A 26,102-nucleotide genomic window follows, 5' to 3' on the forward strand; every position below is an offset into this window, starting at 1 on the left:
ACCAGATCACTTTATGCTTAGCTCCTGAAATCTTTCCTTAAATAGTGCTTCTTCAACAGTCAGTTGCATACCAACTCTCTGCTCTATGGGTCACTAGACTTCGTAAGCAAAAAGTCCTGACTCTGAATTTCTAAGGCAGTGACTCATCCTGCTTACCAGGCCCCTTCCTGTGGGTAGAGACTACCAGTTGCTCCTCTTATATTCATTTCTCTTGTCAGAGAGCCCTCTTGTTCAACTACAGACACCAACTATTTCTTATGACACTTTCCTGAGGCATTGACAATTGGTGGAAGATTCCAACCACCAGTCCAGAAAAGCCCTGATAGCAACGTAATGCCTAGAAGACAACAACCCACACATCCCTTTCTGTCCATGATCATGAGCTGAACACATACTGACCCTCACCCATGATCACAGTGCTCCCTGCCTGCTCTCTCACACATATCCCCTGAACCTTTCCCTACAAACCTCTAGGTATCTATCTTATGGGCAGAGAGGTTGACTGTTAAGGCTTGAATCTGCCGGCATCCAAAATAAATTTCTCTTTTTGCTTTTCCAAACCCTCATCTCATGAGTTATTGGCTTCTCTTGCAACGTTTATCCGATTTTCTTCACCAGTGTTGACAAGCCCAGCCAGATTCTATGCTTTCTATCTGCCCAACCCCCTTCGGGATTCCCCAGAGAATGAGCAGTTGGCTGGGGCAGTGTGCCAGGGCTTACCTGTTTTCTGAGTTAGCAACTGAGATAGATCATTCAGTAACACTGTTTTTCGATAGTAAGCCAGCAAACTTCTTCTATAAAGGGCTAGATAATAACTTCCTTAGGCTGTGCAGGCAATATGGTCTCTGGCACAACTATTCAACTCTTTCATTGTAGTGTGAAAGCAGCAATAGACAATTCGTGAACAGATGGGAGTGGCTGTGTTCCAACACAATTTTATTTACAATGACAGGTAGCTGGCTGATTTGACACTCAGGTCATTGTTTGCTGACCCCTGTTCTACAATAACAGAAGCTTTCATGGGGAGGCTGACTTGCTAAAGATGATGTTTTCCAGCCTCCTTTACAGCTAGCCGTGGTCATGTGACTCTGTTCTGGCTAATAGGATATGAGTGAAAATGATCTGTACAACTTCTAGATCAGCCCCCTTCTCTGGGGCTGAAAGGAGGTCATGTTGAGTCATCTTTGACTGTGAAGATGGGGCAATATCCTTGGGATGGCAGAGAAACAAGATGGCAGAAATCTATCTAGTGAAGAACCGTTAACTAGTCCTGGAGCAGTACGGACCATCTGGACTATTCTAAGACAGAATAAGAAGGAAAAAGCCCCCCAAACCTCTTAGCCTATTAAGCCACCATATTCTGGCTCATCTTTTTATAAAGCTTTGCATTTTCAGGTTTAGCTCAACATATGAGATCGTATTCTGAAGGGGAAATGACTTTGTTGCACGGCTATGGAATGATCAATCACAAACCCACACACTGGTCAGATGACTGCACGAATCTGCCACCATCACAGGAACTAATACCAAGTGAAAGCTTATTCTGTGGCATGCACTAACATAAGCTCTCATTTATCCTGAAAGCAAGTATCATGATGATCATGTTTATAGACAAAGTTCAGACAGCATTAAGAAATACACCCAAAGTCATACTGCTCCAAAGTAGCTGCACAGATATACAAACTTGGGGACGTGACTCTCAAACATACACTTTTCCACAAATCAGCTCCCTTGTGTCAAGGACAAGCCACGGTAGTCAATTCTAGGGTGATATTTAGAGATGGCTCTGTGACTGCAAGTTTCAATTCCCAAACCGAAAAGCACCACTAAGATCCGCTGACAGCTCCATTTGGTTTAGTTACTATTCCCCTTAAAGAGCCAAGTAAACCAAAATGACACAAGTTTAATAACGTACCCAGATTCTTTTGAAAGACTCTGAGAATGCCAGAGTGCAGATTTGATGAGACGGCCATGGGGGCTGCCAACTTGGTCCTAGCTAAGGCCACCACCTCCTCCTCCATGGCCCATTAGAAGTTAACTGCCTGGACACCTGCTATACCAGGCTGAACGGAGCCTGCATAGTGGTTTCAAAGTATACCAGCAGAGGGGAAGATTTTCTTCTCTCCAGGAAAGGGTGAGAAATGCCACCGACATGTGCCGTTGACCCTACTCTGCCAGGTGTAGCATCCGTCTCTGCTGGGGGCCTGGCACTCGTTTGGGGACCATCTGGCTCCATTTCCCCGACCACATGGCCTTTCCTGTTCTGTACAGCCTAGAGGCTCAAGGAAAGTCAAATCCACCCCAAAATTAAAGCATAGCCAATGGCACCAACTGTTCATGGTAGATGAAACCAAAATTCAGTTCCAAGAAATGTTAACCTTGTTTCAAATTTGAAGGCAAGAGCTATTTCAAAACAGTGTGATTTTTAATAGGATAAGTTTTGAAAACCTCACATGTTTAATCAGCTATAAAAGGCTAATTAAAAATTAATTATTACAATTAATTGTTACCATACTAAGGATCATGTAGTTAAAAGAAAATGTTTTGTTACAGAAATGCAGTGAAGAATAAATAAGTCTATCTTGAGTAAAGGCAAAAAAATTAACATGTTCTCAGTTACTTTTTAAACCAATTATTTAAAAACAGGAAGTAAGAACCTTACCCCAAAACAGACTTTTTAATTTGGCACATTTTTAAGTATTTCCAGAGCCAAATGGATGCCAAATTATACAGCCATTTAAAATCATATTTTCAGGGGCACCTGGGTGGCGCAGTCGATTAAGCATCCGACTCTTAATATTGGCGCAGGTCATGATCTCAAGGTTCATGAGTTTGAGCCCTGCATCAGGCTCTGTGCATGGTGCAGAACCTGCTTGGGATTCTGTCTCTGCCTCGCTGTCTGCCCCTCCCCCGCTTGTTCTCTCTCTCTCTCTCTCTCTCTCTCTCTCTCAAATCAATCAATATATTTTTTTTAATTTTTAAAAGATAAAAAAATAAAATCTCATTTTAAAAGAATATTTTGGGATTGGAAAATGTTCTCACATATACTGCTATGCCAAAAAAAAAAAAAAGCAGTTTTCAAAAACGTATGTAGACATTCTTATAAAAGAATGACTATGGATCTATATAAATATACATAGAAAATTAGTCTGGAAGTAAATACCTCTACATTTTAATAGCAGTTTTTCTCTGAGTGGTAAAATTACAAGTGGTTTTTATTTTCTTCTCAGCATTTTCAATATCTTCTAGAATGTAACATAAAAGTACACATTTTTAAAAGAGCTGGACTATATAAAGAATATCACAACACTAAAGGCACAGGCTTCTCCTTTCATTGTGTTCTGTAAGTGGATATAGAATGTGATCTGGGGGATAGTGCAAGTTATTTTATGTCCAAATCTCTCTATATGAACATCTCGGAAACTCATACGAAACACACCAAATCTCAATGTTCCAACAGTGGACATTTCAGGAAGAACCATAACTTACGGAGAAAGAGCCACTGGGGAGAGGGTCCAGACTCATTACAACACAGAGCTATTCTCCACACTTCAGCTCCACTAAATCGACACTAAAAATGGTGTGAGGAGTGTGTGTAGCACTGAAACATCTGTGACATGTCATTATGGAAGAATAATATTTCCAGGAATTCTAATTCACAATTACTGTTTTCAAATTGAGAAAACAACTGTCAAATTAAAAAGAAATACGCACATGTCACAATGCAGCGGTAGCTAAAATCAACTAGAAATCAGTTTCTATTTCATAATGGGAGTTACTAAAACCATAGAAAATCCCCACAAGTTGGAAACAGAAGTTAGAATAAAGTCTAAAATTGGAGAAGGGATCTCCTACCCCAAGTCACAAGGCACAACAGGATCTGGGGCAACCTATTTGTTTGTAGATAATGGGAAAAAAAAAATCTTAACGGCTCAAGCTAACAAATCACTGCCCCAAGTTTCACTCTAATGGTCATATGATCCTCCTAGTGCTGTTCTCAGAAAGTCTCTTCTTTTGTAAAGCCAAGGGTATCACCAAAAAGGCCTAAACTAACCAAACTCCTTTACTTTCTAAACGATGGAGGCTTCGAACAAAGGAAACCAGGACTTTGAAAGAAATATTTCAGGAAAAGGTGAAGGGAGGGAGTTTCAGGAAAATGTCTGATAAAATTCCATCACGTTTCTAAAACAAAAACATAAGTCTCCCCAGCCTCAAACACAAAAGCAGAGCTGAAAATAAAAATGTGTTCTCAAATTACACTATTCCTGAGGGAAACACACTTTCACTTGCTATTTCAATAAATATTTCCCCACAGGATTATTTTATTTACAGAGAAAAAAAAAGACAATATAGACTGTATAATTCCCAAATGTCATATATATACTATATAGGATATATAAAATCCTACACAAATACACAGCTTTATAGAGAAATTTTACCTGCCTTAAATAAATATTTAGTTAACTGAAGAGAAGATTTTCAACAATGAAACAACAATGGAGAGAGACGCATAACAAAACAGCATTAGTCTGTCCAGGCAGAGAACAAGCAAAATGACAGCTCAAAGAGATAGATTGTAGGGTAAGAAAAAAAAAAAAAAAAAAAAATTACATACACTAAATAAGATTCTGATCTATCAGCATCAGTGTGACGAAGACAGCAAACACACCTTTTATGTGGGCTGCCTAAAACGACAGCTTCCCCGTACCTCTGACTTCCATCATCCTGCTCCTGCCAGAGTCTAGGAAAGTAATATATGCCCACAGAAACACTGGTCTGGCCTGCACCCAAGTCAGTGACTTCAACTGCTCCACATTAATAACAAAAGCTGTACAGAGTGGACATGCAGGGAGAGAGGAAGAGATGAAAGGCTGATGCAGACTTCTAAGAGCAAATGTATCTCCTGGCCTAGCACTGTTGGGAAAGAACAGCTTCCTCAATAGAAAATATCGGTTATCTTTATAAAGCATGTAGTCATTCCACGCAATGTTTTTAAAGCTTGCATTAAACTCTAACAAAAAAAGATTTTCACTGCAACAGACTGAAGCAAACACAAAGACTTATCATATGCCAGGAACTGTTCTGAGCCTTGTACACAGATTAACACTCGTGATCTCCCAACATGATGAAACAGGTGCTATTATCCCCAGTTTACAGATCAAGAAACTGAGGCACTAACCAGATAAGTGACCTTTCCAAGATCACAGAGCTAGTCCAGTAGAACCCAGGCTCTGCTCTGAAGGCCAAGGGTTTAACCAACACACTAGGCTATCGATTTCACACTGAATCCTGCTAGTACCAGCAGCCCTGCTTGCCTAAACCTGAGGCTGGCCTTAGAAGCTATTACTCCCAGGGCTACTATTTTGTTCCTGCTTTCCGGCTGCTCCCTGGATTGGAGGGGAAAGGCAGAGTGTCTCCTTTGGAAAAGATAAACATTCTCATCTATGATGTATCAACATTACTATTATTACTATAATTATTATTCCCATTTTACCAATGAAAAACTGAGATTCTGAGGGTTAAGTATCTTGCTTAATGCTAGTGAGCCTAAACCTGTTTGTACACGGTCCGTGCTCCTGCCATTACAGAAAGCATCCAACCTCCCCAGGCAGAAGTTCATCTCCTAACTGGGCAATTCATCCGACAACCAGAGATGCTGTCCATATTGAGCTAATCGCTTCACAAACAAACGCTGCCTGAACGACTGGGAGGAACACGAAGAGTGAGGGAAGAAAGGTGTGTAAAGTTCCAACGTAACAGCAAAAAAGCCTCTCAAACCATAGAAAATTCCCAGAAAGCACATTTGGCATGCACATGCTCAGCACTATGCAGACAACTATGCATCGTAAATATAAACCACCATGTATTTCTGATGCACATAAACTAAGCTTCCGCAAATCATGTTATATTTTACATGCACAAGGACTCACTACTGAAAAGAATTCTGTGGTCAAATCCCTTTGTAAAATAATATTATAAAATATTATTTTATAATAATTATTCTCTAGTTTACTTTCTAAGTCTGTGAATACTCAAAAGCAGGTATATTCTATTTTATAAAGCTAATGAGGTATATATAACAACACAAATTATTTTGCATAGGTTTGGGATCTAGTTCTGCCTTAAAATTGAAGCTATGGACCATTATACATTCCCACACTCTTTCCAGCCTGTGGTTCAATAAATTGTTAAGCTGCCTATCACATCAGCATATAATTTAATTAGTGTCTACATCCTGGCTAAAAATTTCTTGAAACAAATAATAGGGTTCAAGAGACTGATGACTAAAATAAAAAAGTATCATGAGACTGTGACTCACAAAAGGTATGAGATATAAGGACTTCAGGACTGAATCTCATTTTATGGCCCAAGAACGAAACCATTTCTAAGTCTTAATGAGAATCAATGGAAGAAATAAAACTAGAACCCAGAGCGCTAATATCTAATTCAATGAGTGCCACATGGTCCAGAATTAGCTCCCTCTAATGATGTAAGATAATACGGTATTGTAAGTTCTGATTTCTGGTAAGATTCTGGCTTCTCCAACCTCTACAAAATGCCTTGCTTAATAAATATTACTAATTCTCACTATGGTGGGGGAAGGGAAGGAGGTGGGTAGCCTGATACACCACCTCTGATTCCCTTCTGATCTTTGTAAACTGTTAGGCAAATCCTACGGTCCCAGTATACAGCTGTACAAAATCAGTGCCAACCTCATACAGAGAACAGAGGGGTAGTGGGGACTGGCAAAAGTGTCAGTGTCTTAAAAATGTCCCATGAAAGCCTTTAGGATTGGAAGGCACGACAGACCTGGAAATCAGTTAACCTGTCCAGCTTAAGATTACTCTAAAATGAATTCGTTGCATTTCCTGATCTCTAATACTTCTTCTAGTATTAAATATTATTTTGTTTCATCTTAAATTTATAACTTTGACCCCCAAAATAATACTTTAATCAGCCCCCCTTTCAATTTGCCTCTTTGTCTGGTGTGTTAATATGACTCTTACAAGTATACAAGTAATCCCCATGCCCATCCTTCCTCAGGCAGGGAATGGGAAAGCTTTGCTGTGTGATGGCCAGAGTCCCCATTTCCTTTCCTGGTACCACTTCTATGGAGATTAGGCCCAAGCACTTCTAGCCTTATTCCTGGCATCAGGGTTCAAGACTGGACCTGTCACACCAGCAGTACTATAGCAAGGCCACGGTCCCCCAGCAAGGCCTCTGGTTGGTATCCAGTGAGACCCTAAGCAGAAGAGGGCCCCAGTCAGAGCTGGCCAACTACAGGGTCTTCGGGCAGTGTGGTGCTGGTTTGAGGCCAGAGGCACAGGTCAGAGAGAGGCCAGGCCACTGGAAGGCCAGCCTGGAGTGCGAGCCCTGGTGTGAAACTTGAGAAGGTGATTAAGAATGGGATACTCTGACAAGGAAAGAACAGGAGAGATTTAGAGACTAAAAAAACGTCTGTGAGAGAGGGGGAGGGGAGGGAGGGAGGGAGGGAGGGAGGAAGGGAGGGAGGGAGAGAGAGAGGTTATGGTGGGAGTTCATTAGTCTCAAAAAAGCAAATGTTACTGTCTTCCAAGTGGGCCAAAATAATATGTATTTATTTTGTCTGTGAGCTAAATGGGACCTTACTAATTATTGTTAGGCATAAAGAGTTCTACCACTACACCTATGTCAAGGAAAAGGAAGATCAGGTCATAGCATTTTCATTTTCTTTCAAGGGAAGAACCAGAACTTACACTGTATATTTGTAAAGAGCTGTACAGATTACAGATCGCCATCGTGTGCACTTTTTGTTCCGACCCTCACAATGACAACATTTGAAGAAACTGAGGCTCGAGAGGTTCATTTACTTGTCCAAGATGCCCAAACTAGCAAATGTTATATCTTTAGGTTGGTCTGGGGCTCATCTACCACATCACCAAGTCTCTTTAAGTTACTTTCTGGCAGACCCATCTTTTCATAGAAATAACATTTATTTATTATTTATTTAAAAATTTTTCAATTTTAATTTCTAGCACTGAAATAGGTTGCAGTTTGAATACCATTCAACAGTGTTTTGATAAGCTATATATCACTGTCCCTTGTAGTGCAAAGCATGTTAGCATATGATGGGTTAAATAAGCTGTGAGGCCTCATCTGGAAAATTTACCAGCACACATACTATACTATTGTTTCTGTGGGAAGTTCTGTTCCAAGTTCCAATCAACTGATTTAAAAGAGATCTTTTAACACATGAACATAGTCTAAAAATAATCACCACTGCAAACTTAAGGAATTTCTTGGATTTCATTTTTCTTTTTCATTTCATTTAAATATATGCATACATACACAGAGCCTTTTCTCACTGAGCAGCATGTATGGTATGAAAAGCTAAGCATTTCAGTATAACGGAAGAAATTTCATAAAACTCCCACATATTATGATTGTGGATTACATAAAGAAGTGGGAAAGTCCCCTTCTGCCCCAAACTGTGCCAAGACATCTGACATGTTCACGTCTGCCAGGACTCTACAGTTATTCAAGTCGGAATCCACTCTTTACATAAATAGCATACTATTATAATGATTCAAAGTTCAGAAAAGACTTCTTGCCAAAATAATGAACTTTGTGAGGTCCTTCAAAAGATGTGTTTTGAGAAAAATGCCTCCCTGCCAAGGGATTTCAAGTACTAAAAGCAGAATGGTAGGTTTGGTTATGAATTTTTAAGAAATCACCAATATGCATGATTCAAAGTGTTTTCATTGAGAATCAAGGTGCCCAGTTTAAGAATATTAAAAACAACAACAAAAAAACCCCAGCTTATATAAAGAAATAAATCAGAGCATGGTTATAATCACTGTTCTTTTAATGGAAACAGGGGACAAGAACATTATGATAAATTCAATTGGCAAGTTCAGTTTATTAAAAATGGACTTATCTACAATTTTTCAGAAACACTGTGTATAAGTTCATGACTGTATTGTGCTTAAACCCAACCAAAAACAAGAAAGAACCATCTGAATCTAAATAGGACACTCTCAGCAGAAAAGTTCTGACAAAAGTCTGCCAGCTGGATTTTACCCTACCTCAAACAGCAGGTATCGTGTGGCCCCAGTGCCTCAGTACCCTGCTATTTTCTCTGGTGTCCTCACTCAGGACAGTCCTTCCAGCAGAATCTTAAGAAATACAGACTCAGAATGATAGGGATCAAAACAAAAGGCGGCTTACATGCATGAGAAACTCTGAATTGCCCAATTTCAGTCCCAAAGCGTCTCAGTCCGCCGATCCTCTATAATCTTTGATGAAGTACAACATAAACCTGTTTAAAGCTGTTTGTAATCAAAAGGTACAAAGTGTGAGAACCAAATTCTCTTGGTTATTGAGAGGAGTCTTAAAATAACCACAAGCAGCTAATATTTAATTTGGAGTTCTTACCTTTATGTGAGAATTCTTAGTAAGATACAAAATACCCTTATAAAACAGAACCTACAGTAGAAATATCTCATCAGGTAGGCCATTATCATGATTATCTAGATGTAAAAAGCAAGTCATTTTGAAAAAGCCAAATTATTATTACTTCAAATATTCTTCACTGTTTATTTTTAGATATGTGCACTTAAAATAGTCTAATATGAAGCCCATACAGCTTCACAAGCCTGTGCCAGAAATCTAGCCATATCCTAGTGAGTTGCTCTATTCTTTTCCATCTGAGAAGTATTCAATGTATATCTTTAATTCTTTTTTAGTGGTGCTAATCTTTAGTTTTTCTGTGATATGAATCATAAGCTTATGTTTTCTTATTTTGAATTGCCTACAAGGAGACACTTCTTTTTCCAAGGGTCTATGAACAAACTAAAGCCTTCAGTCCAATTTCAGTATTACTTCAAATACTTCTATTTTTTCTTTTTTATATTCACTAATTCCCCTGAATCATAGTTTGTTCAGGTAAAAAAACGGTGGTATGTGTTGGAATGGGGGTGGGGATGAGGAGAACCAGAGGAGTAATATGTGACATGATTTCTAAGTTCCTTCCAACTCCAAACTTCCATTATTTGCTGGTTTCTTTGTCTCAGCATTTATCTCAGACAGGAGCTCCAGTACAGCAGTAGTTCTCAAAAGGGTGGGGTGGGTCTCTATCTTGCCCCCTAGTCACTTGGCAATGTTTAGAGACATTTTTGGTCGTCAGCTGGGGGTGGGATGTGCTACTGGCATCTAGTGGGTAGAGAGCAAGGGTGCTGCTAACTCAACATCCTACCATGCACAGGCAGCCAGCCCTACTACAGAAGCATCCAGACCAGCACTGTCAATAGTGCAGAGGTTGAGAAGCTCTGGGGCAGAGTAACAACCCTGGGAAACTAAGTGCTGTGCCCTATCTAGAAAATTGAAGAGGACGTTTCCTAAAATATTTACTACCTTTCATATTCCTAGACAGGCAGCTCAGGTGCTTCAATTCCTAAAAGGGAAGGAGAAAGCAATAGGGCTTATTCACAGCCCCTTTCTTCCCCTTTCTCTCAGCCATATCTACTGAATGCTCAGTGCTTGGAGGCAAGAGGAATAAGGTATGGTCCCTGCCTTCCAGGTGCTATCATCCAGAGAAGGGGACAGATAAATGAAAAGGGTGGTCAGTATTTGGACAGAGCAAGGTGCAATGCGACCTGCAAAAGTTCACGGTTCTTTAAAAGATCCTCCATTTAAACAGCAGACATTACCAAGGAGTCATCATTGGCAAGTTCTCAAATAGATCCATTCAGCAAAAAAAGTTTGGTTACATTAAGAAAATGTGTTTGCAATCTCCCACAAGATGCAAGTTGCTCCTCTGCCATGAATATCATCTCTATCCTTCTAAGGAAGTATGGAATCAAATGCCCCTTCAAGAAGACAAACAGTATTCCATCGATCTTTGGGTTTTCTGGTCCTACAAGTCATTCTGGGCTCTTGTTGTAAGGAAAGGTGAGTAAGAAAGGGCCAGAGGTCAGGGCAATGATGGCATGGTGAGAAGCATGTGCTTTCTAGGATATTCTGGGATGTATCCAAAGGAACCATATAGTTTCTCTTCCAAACCAAGACACTTTGGAGAAGGAGTTATGCCAGAATAATGGTGTAAAACAGGGTTAAGTGTTGACTAAAGTATGACAGCCATGGCAGCACTTGTGAAGCAACCCCAAGGGGACAACGATGCCACGCAAGCCTGGTTACAGCTGCAGGTACTAAACAGAAGTACAACTTCTGCTCTTTTCAGTCAACTAAAATTCAGTGATGGTCAAAAGGAAAGAAATTTGATGCTTATATAAAACTGACACAGAACACACTCAGGGAAGTGCCAAATCTAGAAAACCTGAACATGCTGTTTACGAATCTAATGTATAAGGTTCCCACAATAGCATGCACCAGATGGAGTTAGCCTTTTCTCTGCAGTATGTGAAAAGCAAGAAAAATTGTTAAACAGCTTCTGGTCTTGAAACTTAGCTAATAAATGATCTTCCAATCAGCAGAGGCACATACATCTCTAGTACTTGCAGTCAATGCACACCAGGAGTTAAAAGTCACTTGACTTTACAGGTCTGGCATGTTTAATTACAAGGTCCACGGCCACTTGTGTGCAAGGCAAGACACAGCTTCATTCAGTAACTCTTTCCTATAAAGTCACACTGCCAGCAAGGTGTATGTGCTCTTAGGCATTGGAGTAGAGTCAACATGTTATATATTTAAAATCTAGAAAATCCTAGAAAACAGGACACCAAACTCTTTGGAAAACAAAAACACTAGCATGAAGAATATGGCCAATACTGTCTTTTTTCCAACCCATAAATAAGGAAGCCTCTAAAAAAATACTGTAGTCTTACAGGAGCTCACAAATTAAAAACCAAACCAAAAACATGTCTTAATGCTCTAGACACATACCTAGGGCTGAATGTAAGAGTGTACTCCCTGCAAGCGCTTCAGGGAGGCTAGAGAGGGCCCAGAAGGACCTCAGGTATGGCCAGCAGCAGCAACCACAGCAACACATCCATTCTCCTTCCCACTTTCTTTTAAAATCCTGGGGAAAATGACACAACCCTCGGAAAAGTGAGAGGGTAGAATCATCTAGCTTCCGTATTGCCTCCATGTTATAGATCTGATCAAGGAAGAGACTTAAAACTGGAAATGGTAGCCCTCCCTAAAAAAGGGAACAAAGGCCACTTCTAAATTTTAGCCTCATCTCATCTTCAGGAACCAAACAATCAGCACTGGCAAGTTCCCTAGAGTTCCAGAAAAGAAGAAAAGGGTACATACAAAAAGGGGAAATTACAGACATGGATGCTTGGTATCAACTCGAACAAAACTCTACCTTGGGTTTTCGAGTAGACAGATTATAAAGACTTGGGTATGGGAAGGGCAGCGACAGCCCATTGTATTTCCAATGTCATGTCCAATTATCTTAATATGCTTTTGGATAAGCCCGGTATTAGAGAGAAATACTGTAAACAGAATATATCTTCATTTCTTGAAAATGTCTGGATAAAAGAGAGAAATATGACATGGATGACATAATTAAGGGTGTTCACAGTTCTCTGAAACACCATCCTAAGAGAATATTAATTACTGAGCTGCTATAATCTGAAGGAATGATCTGGTGTCACTGTTTTTCTTTAATTAAACAGTTATATTAATCACACAGATGAAGTGTGAGAAATATGCTTAATAATTTTGCAGAGGACCAAAAGTTCGATTAAAGACAATATTCAGGGGCGCCTGGGTGGTTCAGTTGGTTGAGCGTCCGACTTCAGCTCAGGTCATGATCTCGTGGCCTGTGAGTTCGAGCCCGTGTCAGGCTCTGTGCTGACAGCTCGGAGCCTGGAGCCTGCTTCAGATTCTGCGTCTCCCCCTCTCTCCCCCTCCCATGCTCATACTCTGTCTCTCTCTATCTCTCAATAATAAATAAACATTAAAAAAAAAGACAATATTCAAAAGAATCTCAATGTAGAATACTGTATGGACAGGGATGAGATGATATTTTAATAAAGATAGATATTACATCCTATATTTGAGTATAAACATAAATTGTACAAACAGAAATGCTGGAAACCTGGCTTAACAGTACTTTAATGTTGGGAGTCAGAAGTAACACAGCTGTTTAAAAAAACAACAGGAAATTCAATCCTCAGCTGCATTACTAAAATTAAATAACTAGATCAAGGGAAGAAACAGTTTATTAGGCATTACCTAAGTTAAAACCACATATAGAGAACGGAGTTAAATTCTAGAAGCAGAATTTTAAGTAAATTCTAGAAGCAGAATTTTAAGGGTAAATTAATTATCTGAGAAAGATTAGGAAGGCCAAAAGTAGATGATATCACATGAGAAACTGTTAACAAAACTGGGAAAGTCTGGCCTAAAGAATACTCTGTGGCCTTCCTCAACTATTTAAAAGGCTATAATGAGGACATCTCCTGAACAAGTCCCAGTCTGTCAATGTCCCTCTAGAATGTAGAGTCCAGGTGGACAATAAGAAAGCAGAGGAAGGGCACCTGGGTAGCTCAGGTGACATCTGACTCTAGATTTTGGCTTAGGTCATGAACTCACAGTTCCTGGGATAGAACCCTGAGTCAGGCTCTGCGCTGACAGCATGGAGCCTGGTTGGGATTCACTCTCTCCCTCGCTCTCTGCCCCTCCCCCACTTGCACATGCATGTACTCTCTCCCTTTCTCTCTCTCAAAACAATAAATTAACTTTAAGAAAAAAAAAAGAAGAAGAAGAAAGTAGAGGAAACACTACCTCTCCAATGCTGGACATTCTATGTACATAGCCCTAAAATGGAATTAGGCTTTTTGGCAACTGCATTACACAACGGACTCATAATGAATTTAGACCCCAACTCAACCAGAGTTTTCTCTTGTGAAAGATGGCTAACAGCTGACAGTTCCAGCACTTTTCACCGCTGGACATCACATTATATATTTGCTCAATGTCTGTCTCTACCCACCAGAATAGAAGCTTCATGAATGCAGGAGTTTTTTGTCTTGTTCACCACTGAATATCCAGCACCTACAAGTCTTGGCCCACAGCAGACATTCAATAAATACAAGATTGATAAATGAATGACTGTTAAACAACAAAGTTAAATGGGGATAAAAGAAAAATGGGAAGAGGGTAGCCTTTTCCTGCATAGCTCCAAGAGAACTGGCAACCGCTACAAGTTACAGAAAGGTAGGTTTCAATGCAAGAAAAACCTTCCTAATAATTACAGCTGTTTAACAACAGAACAAGCTGCTTCTTGAAGATTTTGTTCTCCATAACTGAAAACATTAAGCTAGACGTTGGATGAATAGGAAGTGTACATTTTCTGCATGCTTGAACGAGGCAACCTTATGTATTTTTGAGATTCAAGGATTTTTCATAGAAATGAGTTCCATTGTATCAATAGGGATGAGAGGGATACCCCAATCAATACAGAAATCTTTTATGGCATCTGTAGTAGTTGCCATCTACCTCTCCAGATCCACCCTCCATCATGTTCTATCATGCTCTGAACCTGGAGGGCTGAACTATGAACGACTGCTTCAACCCTTGTTCTCTGGCTTTCAGTCAGCTTTGGCCAATGCGGATAATAGAGAGAGGAGCCTGAGGGCAGGGGACTGATTGGCTTGCATCCCTGTTTTCAATGGATGGACATGTCCCTTGACTGGAGATCTCAACTCCTACAAGGCAGCTATTTCTACATTGCCATCTTTCTGGGGGTTTGGTAACATTCCCTCGTCTGTCCTCTTCAGGAATAGGTACTAGCCTTTGCCCACCCCATTTATGTGCCCTTATATTCTCACTATACTCAGTATTTTAAGAAGTAGTCTTTTTATTGAATGTTCTTCAAATTATGGATGTTGTCACCTGCTTCTCATCTCACCAGGCCCCTAACCAATCACTACCTAAGCAGGTCCTCATCCAGGACCTGTATGAATGCTTACAGGAATGGACAGGGACCACGCTAGATTTTGGAGAGCTCTGTTGCTCAGCTCTCATTGTTACAGATGTCTCCTTTATATTCAGTCAACTCTGTAATTCTTATTCATTAGTTTTAGTGCTATTATACTAACACTAGGCCTTTCACTTATTTGAAGCTTTTTTTTAATTTTTTATTTTTTAATATTTATGAGAGAGAGAGAGAGAGAGAGAGAGAAAGACAGAGACAGATCATGAGCGGGGGAGGGGCAAAGAGAGAGGGAGACACAGAATCTGAAGCAGGCTCCAGGCTCTGAGCTGTCAGCACAGACCCCAATGCAGGGCTCAAACTCACAAACCATGAGATCATGAGCCACTCAGGCGCCCCTTGAAGCTGGTTTTTAAAAACAGCCACAACAGTGGGAAGACATGCAGCCTATACAGTTTATAGTTAGCCTTGTGCCTCAGCACAACTGCTCAAGCAGTCTGATTTCCTGTGCATTTTGAAGTAGCAGTTTCCTGGTTTAGCAAGCAGTTTGGCTTCACATCCAATCATTCCTTCAGAAACAGGAAGCAATGTCAGATTATCATGCAACAATATCAAATTTTGGACACCAAAGGCAGTTATCAGGAAATCATGTATATATTATGTTTTCTCCAGATAGGAATTTGTAAAAGAACAAACACTACAAAACTTCTTTTTCATCTTTCATTATTGAGGCTGACCTTTTGCAGGAATTACTAGAGCAATAGGATATTTTCTCCTTGCCCTGATTCTTACCTTGTAAAGAATGTACCAAGTGGGAAAAAAACCGCCTTTTCTCAGTGCCAACAGAGTGGTTTAAAATGCAAGAAAATGTTAGGAAGGGTCGGTGTTTCTTTATATGTCCTCGAGTCACAGCAAATAATTAAGTAAATAAAAGATCACGTGGGAAAATTACACATAAAAACAGATGAATTTAGACAAAGGAAAATAAAGATAACTTTGTAAGTTATTATTAAATGAAGAGGAACAAGGGCACCTGGTGGCTCAGTTGGTTAAGCATCTGACTCTTAATTTTGGCTCAGGTCATGATCTCACAGTTTGTGAGATCAAGCCCCACATCAGGCTCTGTCCTGACAGCATGGAGCCTGCCTGGGATTCTCCCTCTCCCTCTCTCTCTCTCTCTCAAAATAAATAAATAAACATTATAAATAAATAAAGAGGAACAAAGTTTTGAGAGCTGCACAAAATATAACCAAAAACCACTAAAGGAAATCTACTCCCAAGAACAGCTGCTTATGTGTTTCATAATGAAAATATTTTGATTGTATATAGTTATAGAAATTTGGCATATCTATAGTAACTTAGAAGGGTGGGAATAGAGAAGATAAAAATGAAACTTTTATATTACAATTCCTACAATAAGGAGTTTTCAAATTGTTTAAATAATCTAAGTTTTAGATATAATCACAAAATGATGGAGTACCATCACCTACTCCAAAAACAGCACAGTCCTATTCTGGGGACAACTGTCATGGGGAAAAAAGAAACTAAGCGAACCTCAAGAGTCTGGTGCTTACTTCTTCCCTTTCTCTGATCTTTGACCACATAAAGTAATAAACACTAGAAAATAAGAAATTGTTTGCCATGCTGACAGGAACCCCTGTTTACTCTTTTTCTTCAAAATCTAGACCCACATCTTCCTTCCTTTAAAGCCCTATGGATGTGGCTGAAAGTACTAGTTCAGAATCAAGATCCCTGCCGCACCCTAGAAGAGCATTTTGTGGACTGCCCCCTTGTCGGAACGTAAAGACCTTCATCCAAATTTACAACTGTACTCCTGACGTAAGGCTGGTCCAAATAGGGCTTCAAAAAAGATGGAAGATGTACCTTCAGACCTTGCACTTACAGGACAACTTAATTGCAGTCTGTTTTATTAAGTCTTATGTAGTAATTAGAACTTACTTCTCTGGAAGAAAAAAGAAAAAAGCAAATAAATACTGACATATGTAAATAGGACAGTGAAAAGCAACTCCTCCGTGGCACTCCTGCAAAGAGGTTCTCTAAGCCTTTTCCTCATTTGACCAACATATGCTCTCACTTTATCACTCTTTCTCTTTTATTTATTTTTAATTTTATTTATTTTCAGAGAGAGAGAGAGAGAGACAGCACGAGCAGGCGAGGAGCATAGAGAGAGAGGGGGAGACAGAATCCTAAGCAGGCTCCTCACTGTCAGCACAGAGCCTGACGTAGGATTTGATCTCATGAACTGTTGAGATCACGACCTGAGCCGAAATCAAGAGTCTGACGCTTAACCAACAGAGCCACCCAGGTGCCCCACACTCTCTCTTTTAAACTTGGGGTTTCTAAATGTCTTTATAAACAAATATAGAATTTCCTTTCTAGAGACATTGAAAATTTACCCAGTCCTGCTACCGGATACCAGGTCCAATTCAACAAACATTTACTGAGTTCCAATTACGTACCAGACACTAAGTCACTGCATTAATAATGAGAAGATAGGTTTTTCCAAAAACATAGTTATCTTCTTTAATTCCTAAGACAGTTTTTGGCATCCCAACTAGAAATAATAACTATGAATGACAGCCTTGGTTTATGACACCCAAGTGATCTTCAATGATCTCATTCATTACGTTAAAAACAATGTATTGATTTTTGGCTATCTGCAGGGTTATTTCTGATGGCAACAGAAATGTCCCTGGTCTGATGCATTAAGATATGAAATGAGAGACACGTATATAAATAACCAAAACACAAGTTGAAACTATGGCAAAGACGAAGAGCCGTGAGAATTTGAAGGAAAGAGATTACTTATTACTCAAGCAATTGAGGAAAAAAATTTCAGAAAGGAAGTAGCATTTGAGACATTCCTCAAACAAGGAAATAGTACAGTGAAAACCCAGCCATGAAAGGTGCGGGATGTGGAGAGAGAGAAGAAAGAGAAAGAAGCCTGGGAAAGTTACAGAGGGCTTTGAGGATTGCCAAATTTTCAATTCAAAAATAATTTACTTTGGAGAATCTTTACTTTGGAGATCTTTACTTTGGAGATCTACTACAAAGTAGATCTCCAATCTACTTTGGAGAAACAAACTGTGATATATCCATGCAATAGCAAGGAATGCGGTTCTAAAATATGCCACAACGTGGAACTTTAAAAACGTTATGCCAAGCGAAAGAAGCCAGACACAAAAGACCACATATTATATAATTCCATCATATGAAATATGCAGAATAGGCAAATCCACATGGATGGATTAGTGACTGCCTAAGGCTGGTGGGGGGTTAGCTGGGGGCGCAATATGGAGAATGACTGCTAACACGTATGGGGTTTCTTTTCTGAGGTGATAAAAATGTTCTGGAATTAGTGGTGATAGATACATAACCCTGTGAATATACTAAAACCCACTTAATTGTACACTACGTAAGGGTACAAGTACACTTTACAGTACATGATTTATATCTCAATAAAGCTGTTACAAAAAATAAAATTAACCCATTTGAATATTTATGTTTATATAAAATTGATACCTAGTTAATGCCCTAACAGATTTTTCACCAGATATATGTATTAACTATGTATAGAGGACATCACATATGCATAGAACATAATAGCAGGTTGACATTTTTAAGTTTAAGATTCAGTGCACTAGAACATTCCTAGAAGAAATGCATCTGCTTATCTTCTTAATCCCCCAACTCAAGATTCATTTCAGGTATTACATAAATGGCAAACACAAGTTTATATGAAGCTCAGTATTTGAACATAAGGTAAAATTATTAGTATAAAGAATCAGTTTCTTTTACATGGCATCAGGTGTAATTTTCAAATGGCATTGTTTTTTGAAACCTGGGAATGCTGCATTCCATTCCATTCTATACTGGGAGTGTTGTTTTCTAAGACTGCATAAAAAAAGACAAATCACATATTTTCAGATGCTGGTTTTTGTTTTGTGTTGGTAGCTGATTTATTTGTTCTTAATTACACAAAGTGGGCCTCATATTAGTATTTAATCTAATCTGTCTCCCTGAGAAAGACTCAGAGTTTAGAAAGCTCAAGATTTCCTCTTCAGGGTCATATTTGTCATAAATTTCTGATTGTGTGCTTTGCTATACACAGTGAACTTAGAAAAACTTAAGTATAAGCAAAGCGTGACTCATCACAAGCAAAAACCTAGCTTGAGCAAAAGTTCATTTTAAGAGTAAAAGCAAATTGGAGCACAGTTAAGCTTCCGACTTTGGCTCAGGTCACGATCTCATGGTTCTTGAGTTCCAACCCTGTGTTGGGCTCTGTGCTGACTGCTCGGAGCCTGGAGCCTGCTTCGGATTCTGTGTCTCCCTCTCTCTGTCTCTGCTACTCCCCCACTCGTGTTCGTTCTCTCTCTCTCTCTCTCTCTCTCTCTCAGAAATGAATAAACATTAAAACAAAATTAAAAAAAAAGAGTAAAAGCAAATGAAAGAAAAAAACACGAGTGCATGTAAAACGATTAAAAGCTTACCAATTTTGCACCATGTACACAAATTGAAGGAAAATACCTCATGATGTGCAGATCTGTGACCTGTGAGGTGACCTTAACTTCTAAATCTGAATATTTACCTTCTCTGTCGTAAATGAAACTGTTACTTATTGTGTACCTAGTATTTGCCAGTCATCAAGAAAAGCATTCCTCTCATTTTAAATGTGAATCATTACTTTGCAATGTGATTTTCTCCTAAAACAGAAACTTTAGTTAAAAACAATCTTCCAATAAACTTGTGGAAGTGCCTCTACTTTCAATTCCTATAATGGTGAAACACTAACAAGTACTGATTAAACCAAGTTAATATGCACCCAGTTTGTTTTAGTAATGCAAGATTCTTGCCAACTCTAGATAATGATCTCTTTTTGTCAAGAGAAGCACTGCGTTATATACCTGTATGAGTTACCATTCTGCATTAAATGAAATAACAAAGAATAAAGGACCACAGAAGCCAACTAATGAATAATTTATAAATTGTTCTTTCTCTAAAACCGAATTACTCCTCAAATGTGGGTTTTCAATCTCCTGTAATTATGGGGACCATATTCTAGCTAGTGATTGATTTTTACATTAAAAGAAACTGCTAAAATGATGAATAGGAAACCAATAAGGCAATAAAACATGTAGTTTATTAGTTATTGTAGAGAAAAAAAATAACACTCTAAAACGCATTTGCAAATTTAACCCTAGACACTAATTCAGGGATAACCCTGATCATAACACGGAATTCTAGAAGCTAAATATAGTACCTGTTTTCTCCAGGTGCTGGGAGGAAACAGTCATTAACTCACTTGCCAGAAACAAGTTATATTACTTGAATTACAAACTTTCAATAAAAATCAGAGATCTATCAATAAGGAAGTTTGTGGTTCCAATATTTGAAATTAACTACCAGGTAACTTTTTAAGTTTCAGGGCAGAATAAGACTGTTTTGACAGAACTCAAGTCACAAGTCAGAAAGCTCAAGAAAGTCTTATTTTTTGCTCCACAGAGTTCTTAGTATATTTTATAAATATCTATAGAATTTTTTATCTAAATATCCAAATTTTCCACATTCCAATTCCCAGAAACTAGATTTTGTTCATCAAGTTATTTATTAAGACACATGGGTAAATGATTTGAGGAAAGACACATACCTCACTAATATGTTTACTTATCTGAAGAAATACTGCGTTGTATGCACATGAACGTGAGTATGTTCAACGATGGCGGTGGGAAAGTGACGTGTACTTGCTATAAACTGTTCAAAAATTGCAGAAGAGCATTCAGAAAAACAAACAAAAATATTTGTTAATCCCAACACTTATATATGTTACCCTTGTGGAATATACATGCTTTCAAACTAAAGTCCCCGTCATTCAGTGTATTTTTATGTCAATTTCATGATGTATCTTGCTTCATTCTTTCTATGAAAGAAGCGAGAATGAAAATAAGTGTTTTCCCCCCTAGATTTCTCATTGCTAATAATAAAAACAGATTTAGAATTACTTAAAAACTGTAAAGGTGGGTTTGCTGCCATTAATTGCTACTCGTGAATGCCAATGCTTTCTCTAGTATTATCTAAAAATACATTTTATAATAGAGCCACATATGACAAGGAAAATGGGTCAATGAATAGAGCAATTCAAAACTCAGGAATTACTGAATTTCAGAGCTGGAAGTGACCTTGTGGGCTCTATGAATCCAATTCCTATTTAAATGGAAACCTGGCTGTGACCTTACCAGGATACAGTCCCTATTTTATCCACATGTGAATCCTTTGTACAAAACCCAGTATGTGCTAGGCACTCTATAAATACATTTGAAATAAACTACCATGTTTGTTGGATGAATGAAATTCATTTTAATGTTATAGTTTATAATCTCAGAAAGAAAGACTTCTGGCTCTGGTCCTTCTACAAAGAAATGGCTTATTGTTCATTTATATATTAGTAATGAATAAAAGTCTGAATGGGAGATCATGCAATGGTAGTCTCCAACTAATGGAAAGGTTGTAATCCAAAAGTCTGTATATAAGTAGATTCATTTGAACTCAGAATGCATTTGCCCATTGAAACAATGTTGTAAACATAATGGTTCACTTCTCTGACCAACCCACAAAAGCTTCCTTAAGTACAAAGTTCCAACAGACTAATCACTATGCAGAAAAATGCACCATAGGAAAATGTGTCCAGCACCATACTGTGAGAGCCATCCTCTTGATGTTGTCCAGGAGGCAGGTTCCTTCAGGATTAGAGAACTGGGGGGCAGAGTAAGAAATCAGACCAGGATAGAGTTGTCAAGAATGATACTGACAGAAATAATGGTTTACTCCCATGGCTTCCTTTCTTCACTCGTTGACCAAGCAAGCACATTCCCAGTGCCTTCTATACATTAGGCCCTATGCTACGCAATGGGGGGCATACCAGCGACCAAAACTGACAATGGTGTGACATGGGTTTTTTTCTACCTCGGGAGCTTACATTCTAACAGGGAAGACAGATATTGAAGGTAAGAAATAAGAATAGGGATGAGGGGGAGAGAGGAAAGGTTTGATGAACAGAAAAGGAAAAGAATTTTAAAATATTAGATATCATTTCCCTCTCTTTCTTCCTTTACCTACATTCATTTCATCATTGGGGTGAGAAGAGATGAGGGACAGAAATAACTAAAAAGGAGATGCAGGGAGAACTTTTATTTTCATCTCCCCTACTCCCTTTTAACAAATCCCAATGCCTCCTAGTGTAGGGCAGAGATGACTGGCATTGACCAAGGGCTAAGGAGTGAACTAGCAAACACTAGGGCTGTATAGTAACCAAAAGGTCTGAGAGGAGGGAAATACCATCACTCTGAAACAAAGGAGAAATTGTGCTGTGATCAGGAACAGACAAGATAAGCTGTACCTCAATCAGGAAAAGCTATCTTGCTCAGGGCTCATCCAAAACAGACTCTGCTCTGGACATATAACCTTATAGACATTAAAATCTACTCCAGGGGCGCCTAGGTGGCTCAGTCGGTTGAGCACCGACTTCGGCTCGCGTTATGATCTCACGGGTTCGTGAGTTCGAGCCCCACGTCGGGCTCTGTGCTGTCAGCTTGGAGCCTGGAGCCTGCTTCAGATTCTGTGTGTGTGTGTCTCTCTCTGCCCTTCCCCCGCTCGTACTCTCTCTCTCAAAAATAAATAAAACATTAAAAAAAATGTTTTTTAAAATCTACTCCAACACCTCTCCAATTTTCCCCATAATTTTCTATAACCCATTCAGGAATACTTTTATTTTCACTCCTCCTATGCCTGTGTACTCTAAAGAGGTTCTCTAGAGAGGGAAGAATTAAATAAACTATAAAAAGTTAAATTTTAATCACTCATCCTTTCTGAAGTTTAATTCGAAGGATGTTTCAAGGTGACATGATGCTCCTCTGATTTGCAAAAGACAAACAAATAGCATAAGAGGTTGGAAGATTTCACAAGTCCGCGTGAGTAGGAAGGAAAGTAGACGATTAGCTTCCATGTGGGCAGACATAAAATAACAAGACTGATGGGGAGTCAATCTAAGTCACTCTTGAGGCACGATGGCCTTTAAATAAATAAATGTGATGTAGGGAATGGGATGTAGGGAAAACTCTAGTCCACCCGGACTGTTCACTATACGGGTGTGGCCCCAACGACTACCAAAGCATTATTTAAAAAGGAATTAAAAATTTAAACACAAAATTGTACATGTCCGTGGAGTATGTGAACCTAAAATACAGGATGATGTTTCCATCACTGCACTTTATGGTAGGTTAACAGAGCGGGGTAAGATTCGGAGAATATTATTCCAAATTATAAAAGGCCACCATACCTTCTTGCTTGGCCAGTTCACCTCAGTGGCTCTCTTCTACCTCATTCTATTTCGATTCCTGAAGCACCTGACTCTCAACCACACCCTCCTTCTTATAAACTCTTCTAACAAGTCCCTATTCTGATCTGCTCCTACCAAGTGACCGTCACTGTGTCTTTTGCTGCTTCCTCTCTCCTGATCCACCTGACAAACTAGTGTTCTGCAAGGTCTCACCAACTCCTCTCACTCAACAGATTCTTCCAGGAAGATGGCATAGATGTCCAAAGCACCCAGGGACACTTAGGCTCTTATCATTCCTGAATCTGCAGCTCTAGCCCCAGTCCCTCTCCTGAGCCGAGGAGGGTCTCCCAATTCATGATAAATGGTAAGTACTGGATTAAGGGAAACAATGCAGAAGCGCCCACAAAAACTTCTGGTTTAAATCAGGGAGGCTGTATGTGCTCTTTCACAAAATTTCTGGGAGGACAAAGCCGGAACAGTAGAAAGAAGAGGGGTTCTGGAACAGACACAAACGAGTTTGAATTTCAGCACTGTCATATACCAGTTATGTAATTTGGGGAAGTTACCTTGGAACACCAGTTTCTTTACCTGTAAAAATAAGGGCAATAATGTCTACTTTTCAAGGTTGTTTTATGGATTAGAGATAAAATTAAAAAAAAAAAAAACCACCACTCAGCACACAACAGCTGTTTAATAAACAGAGTGCTTGCTTTTATGTCTGTGGAAGCTGCTGAGATGAGAATACTGAGAAATTAAGGGTTTTGTTGACATTTTTTCCTCATACCTATTATTAGCAGACATTGTAAGTTCTGTAGGAGGGTAGTTGTTGTCCTTATTTTTTTTTTTAAGTTTATTTTATTCACCTTGAGAGAGACAGCGTGCGTGTGCAAGCACAGTGGGGGAGGGGCAAAGAGAGGGAGAGAGAGAGAATCCCAAGTAGACTCCAGACTCCACACTGTCAGCACAGAGCTAGATGTGGGGCTCAAATCACAAACCCTGAGATCATGACCTGAGCCAAAATCAATAGTTGTATGCTTAACTAAGTGAGCCACCCAGGTGCCCCTGTTGTCCTTATTTTGAATCCTTCTACCTCTACCCCCAATATGCCTGGAACTGTAGGCTTATAGGATTCTTTCAGGATGTCCAGCATCTGTACTCCCCTCCCCATCTTCGGAAAATCATTAACCCTAACACTACAAAGGCAGAAAATTCCAGATAATTGGTTTCTTAGCTACCATGCAACAGAGTGCAGGTACACAATCAGGTACACTGGTTCTACCAAATTCATTCCAGATTTTAAATCTCAAGAAATCTCAAGAAATAAGAACTGCACAAAATCTGGGTCTGTGGTTGGGGCAGCAAATGCAGCTTCCAGAGGTAGCAATGGCAGTGTTCAGTATCTAGTTGTCAACGGTGGTGGTAGTAGGAGATGCAGGGCCTATGGTCATGGCCTGTGAGGCAGGGATGATGTGTTCCCCCAGTGGAGGGAGTTCCTGACTGATGTGCTTCTAAGCTAGGTCCTCAGCTTTCCAGAGACACTGTGCACTACTTAATGTCTTTAATAAACTCCTTTTCTCATGAAATTAGCCAGGGTTTTTGTTGCTTACAACTGAGAATCCTGACTGATATAACAGGTCAGGTAACATTTTATTACTTTTGGTCAAAGGCCACTGTAAGATTTATAAAGTAAACAAATGTAGTGAGAGCCTCCCAGTAAGTCAAGGAGGCAGAGTGAGCTGCTGAACAAGATGTTCTTGACCATTTCTGAAATCATTTCTTAAAAGAATAACAGGAGGAAAAAAATCACATGCTGTTTTAATAGTAGTATCTAAAACATGATTTCTTTTTTCCTATCAGACTGAGAGATGCAGAACACTAGCTATCCCCTTAAAAGCATTCAGTTACTTTAGAGTATCTTCGAAGTATTTTAAAGTATCATACTGCTCAAGAAGTACAATCACGCCCTCTTAAAAACTTGAATTTTTACCCTGCTTAATTATTCCCAAGGAAACCATGATGTCATCCCATTAAGCTGGTTCAGTTAGCGGCATCACCCTGCGTTAGCCTGATAGAACAATCTTAAAAATATGCATCCTTGGAGGGAAAGACCAGGTAGAAACTGAAAAATGTAATTTCTGAAACTGAAAATGAGCACTCATAGTTCTTCTTCAATTAGAATTATTTTTCCTATAATAATTTAACTTCATTCACCTTGGATAATACATTTAATTCCACCTAATCACTATAACTAAACTGTACAGAAGTCCGTATTAAATTTTCCTTTTGGCTTATAATCAAGAACTTTTGCCACTGCACTTAAAAAAATATTTTCAGTAAGAAATCACACTGCAGAAATCACATGAAAAACAAAACTCTGGCACATGAAAAAAAATATTACTAACAGTAAGCAGCAGGATTCTGAGAAAAATCAACTTGCAAGAAAACTTTTTTTAGCACGATGGCAAGGGATTGGGAAAAAGGAACTTACAGGAAAACGGGTTTGTGTTGCCAGTTATTCATTCCCTTTTTTTTCCTATTTTTGCAATATCCAAGTAGAATTCCTTGTCCGAACCTAATTTTATTTTCCATTTTATCCTCCAAAGGTCTCACCATCTTATGATTATAAATTACGATAATTAACCACTGACACAATGATAATTCCACGGATGTAAGTTTTAAATCTTCAGTTCCAAAATAAAAAGTTAGAATAAAAAATGTATTTTTGATTTCAAACAATAAAAGCAAATTTAAAATAGCAAAAATAACATTAAAAAAATCAGAATCAGAAGAATGTGAACTGAACTGTTTGAAAATTTTCCCAGCTCTGAGTTGTTTTTTTTAAGAAAATGTATGTGCTAGCCAAAT

At 39.0% G+C, this 26,102-nt stretch overlaps 1 protein-coding gene and 1 long non-coding RNA gene across 5 annotated transcripts in view; both read right to left on the bottom strand.

The window, feature by feature from the left end:
- Window positions 1-26,102, bottom strand: part of GAB1 (GRB2 associated binding protein 1) — a 123,718-nt gene that overhangs the window by 74,441 nt on the left and 23,175 nt on the right. The window lies entirely within an intron of this gene.
- Window positions 12,308-25,897, bottom strand: LOC115512207. The gene is made up of 4 exons (XR_003968312.1): window positions 25,726-25,897; window positions 21,594-21,655; window positions 20,553-20,656; window positions 12,308-12,473 (listed from the first exon to the last, which is right to left on the bottom strand). It is a non-coding gene; the product is annotated as an uncharacterized LOC115512207 (long non-coding RNA).

This window comes from Lynx canadensis, chromosome B1 (assembly GCF_007474595.2).
Source record: "Lynx canadensis isolate LIC74 chromosome B1, mLynCan4.pri.v2, whole genome shotgun sequence".
NCBI classification, from domain to species: Eukaryota; Metazoa; Chordata; class Mammalia; order Carnivora; family Felidae; genus Lynx; species Lynx canadensis.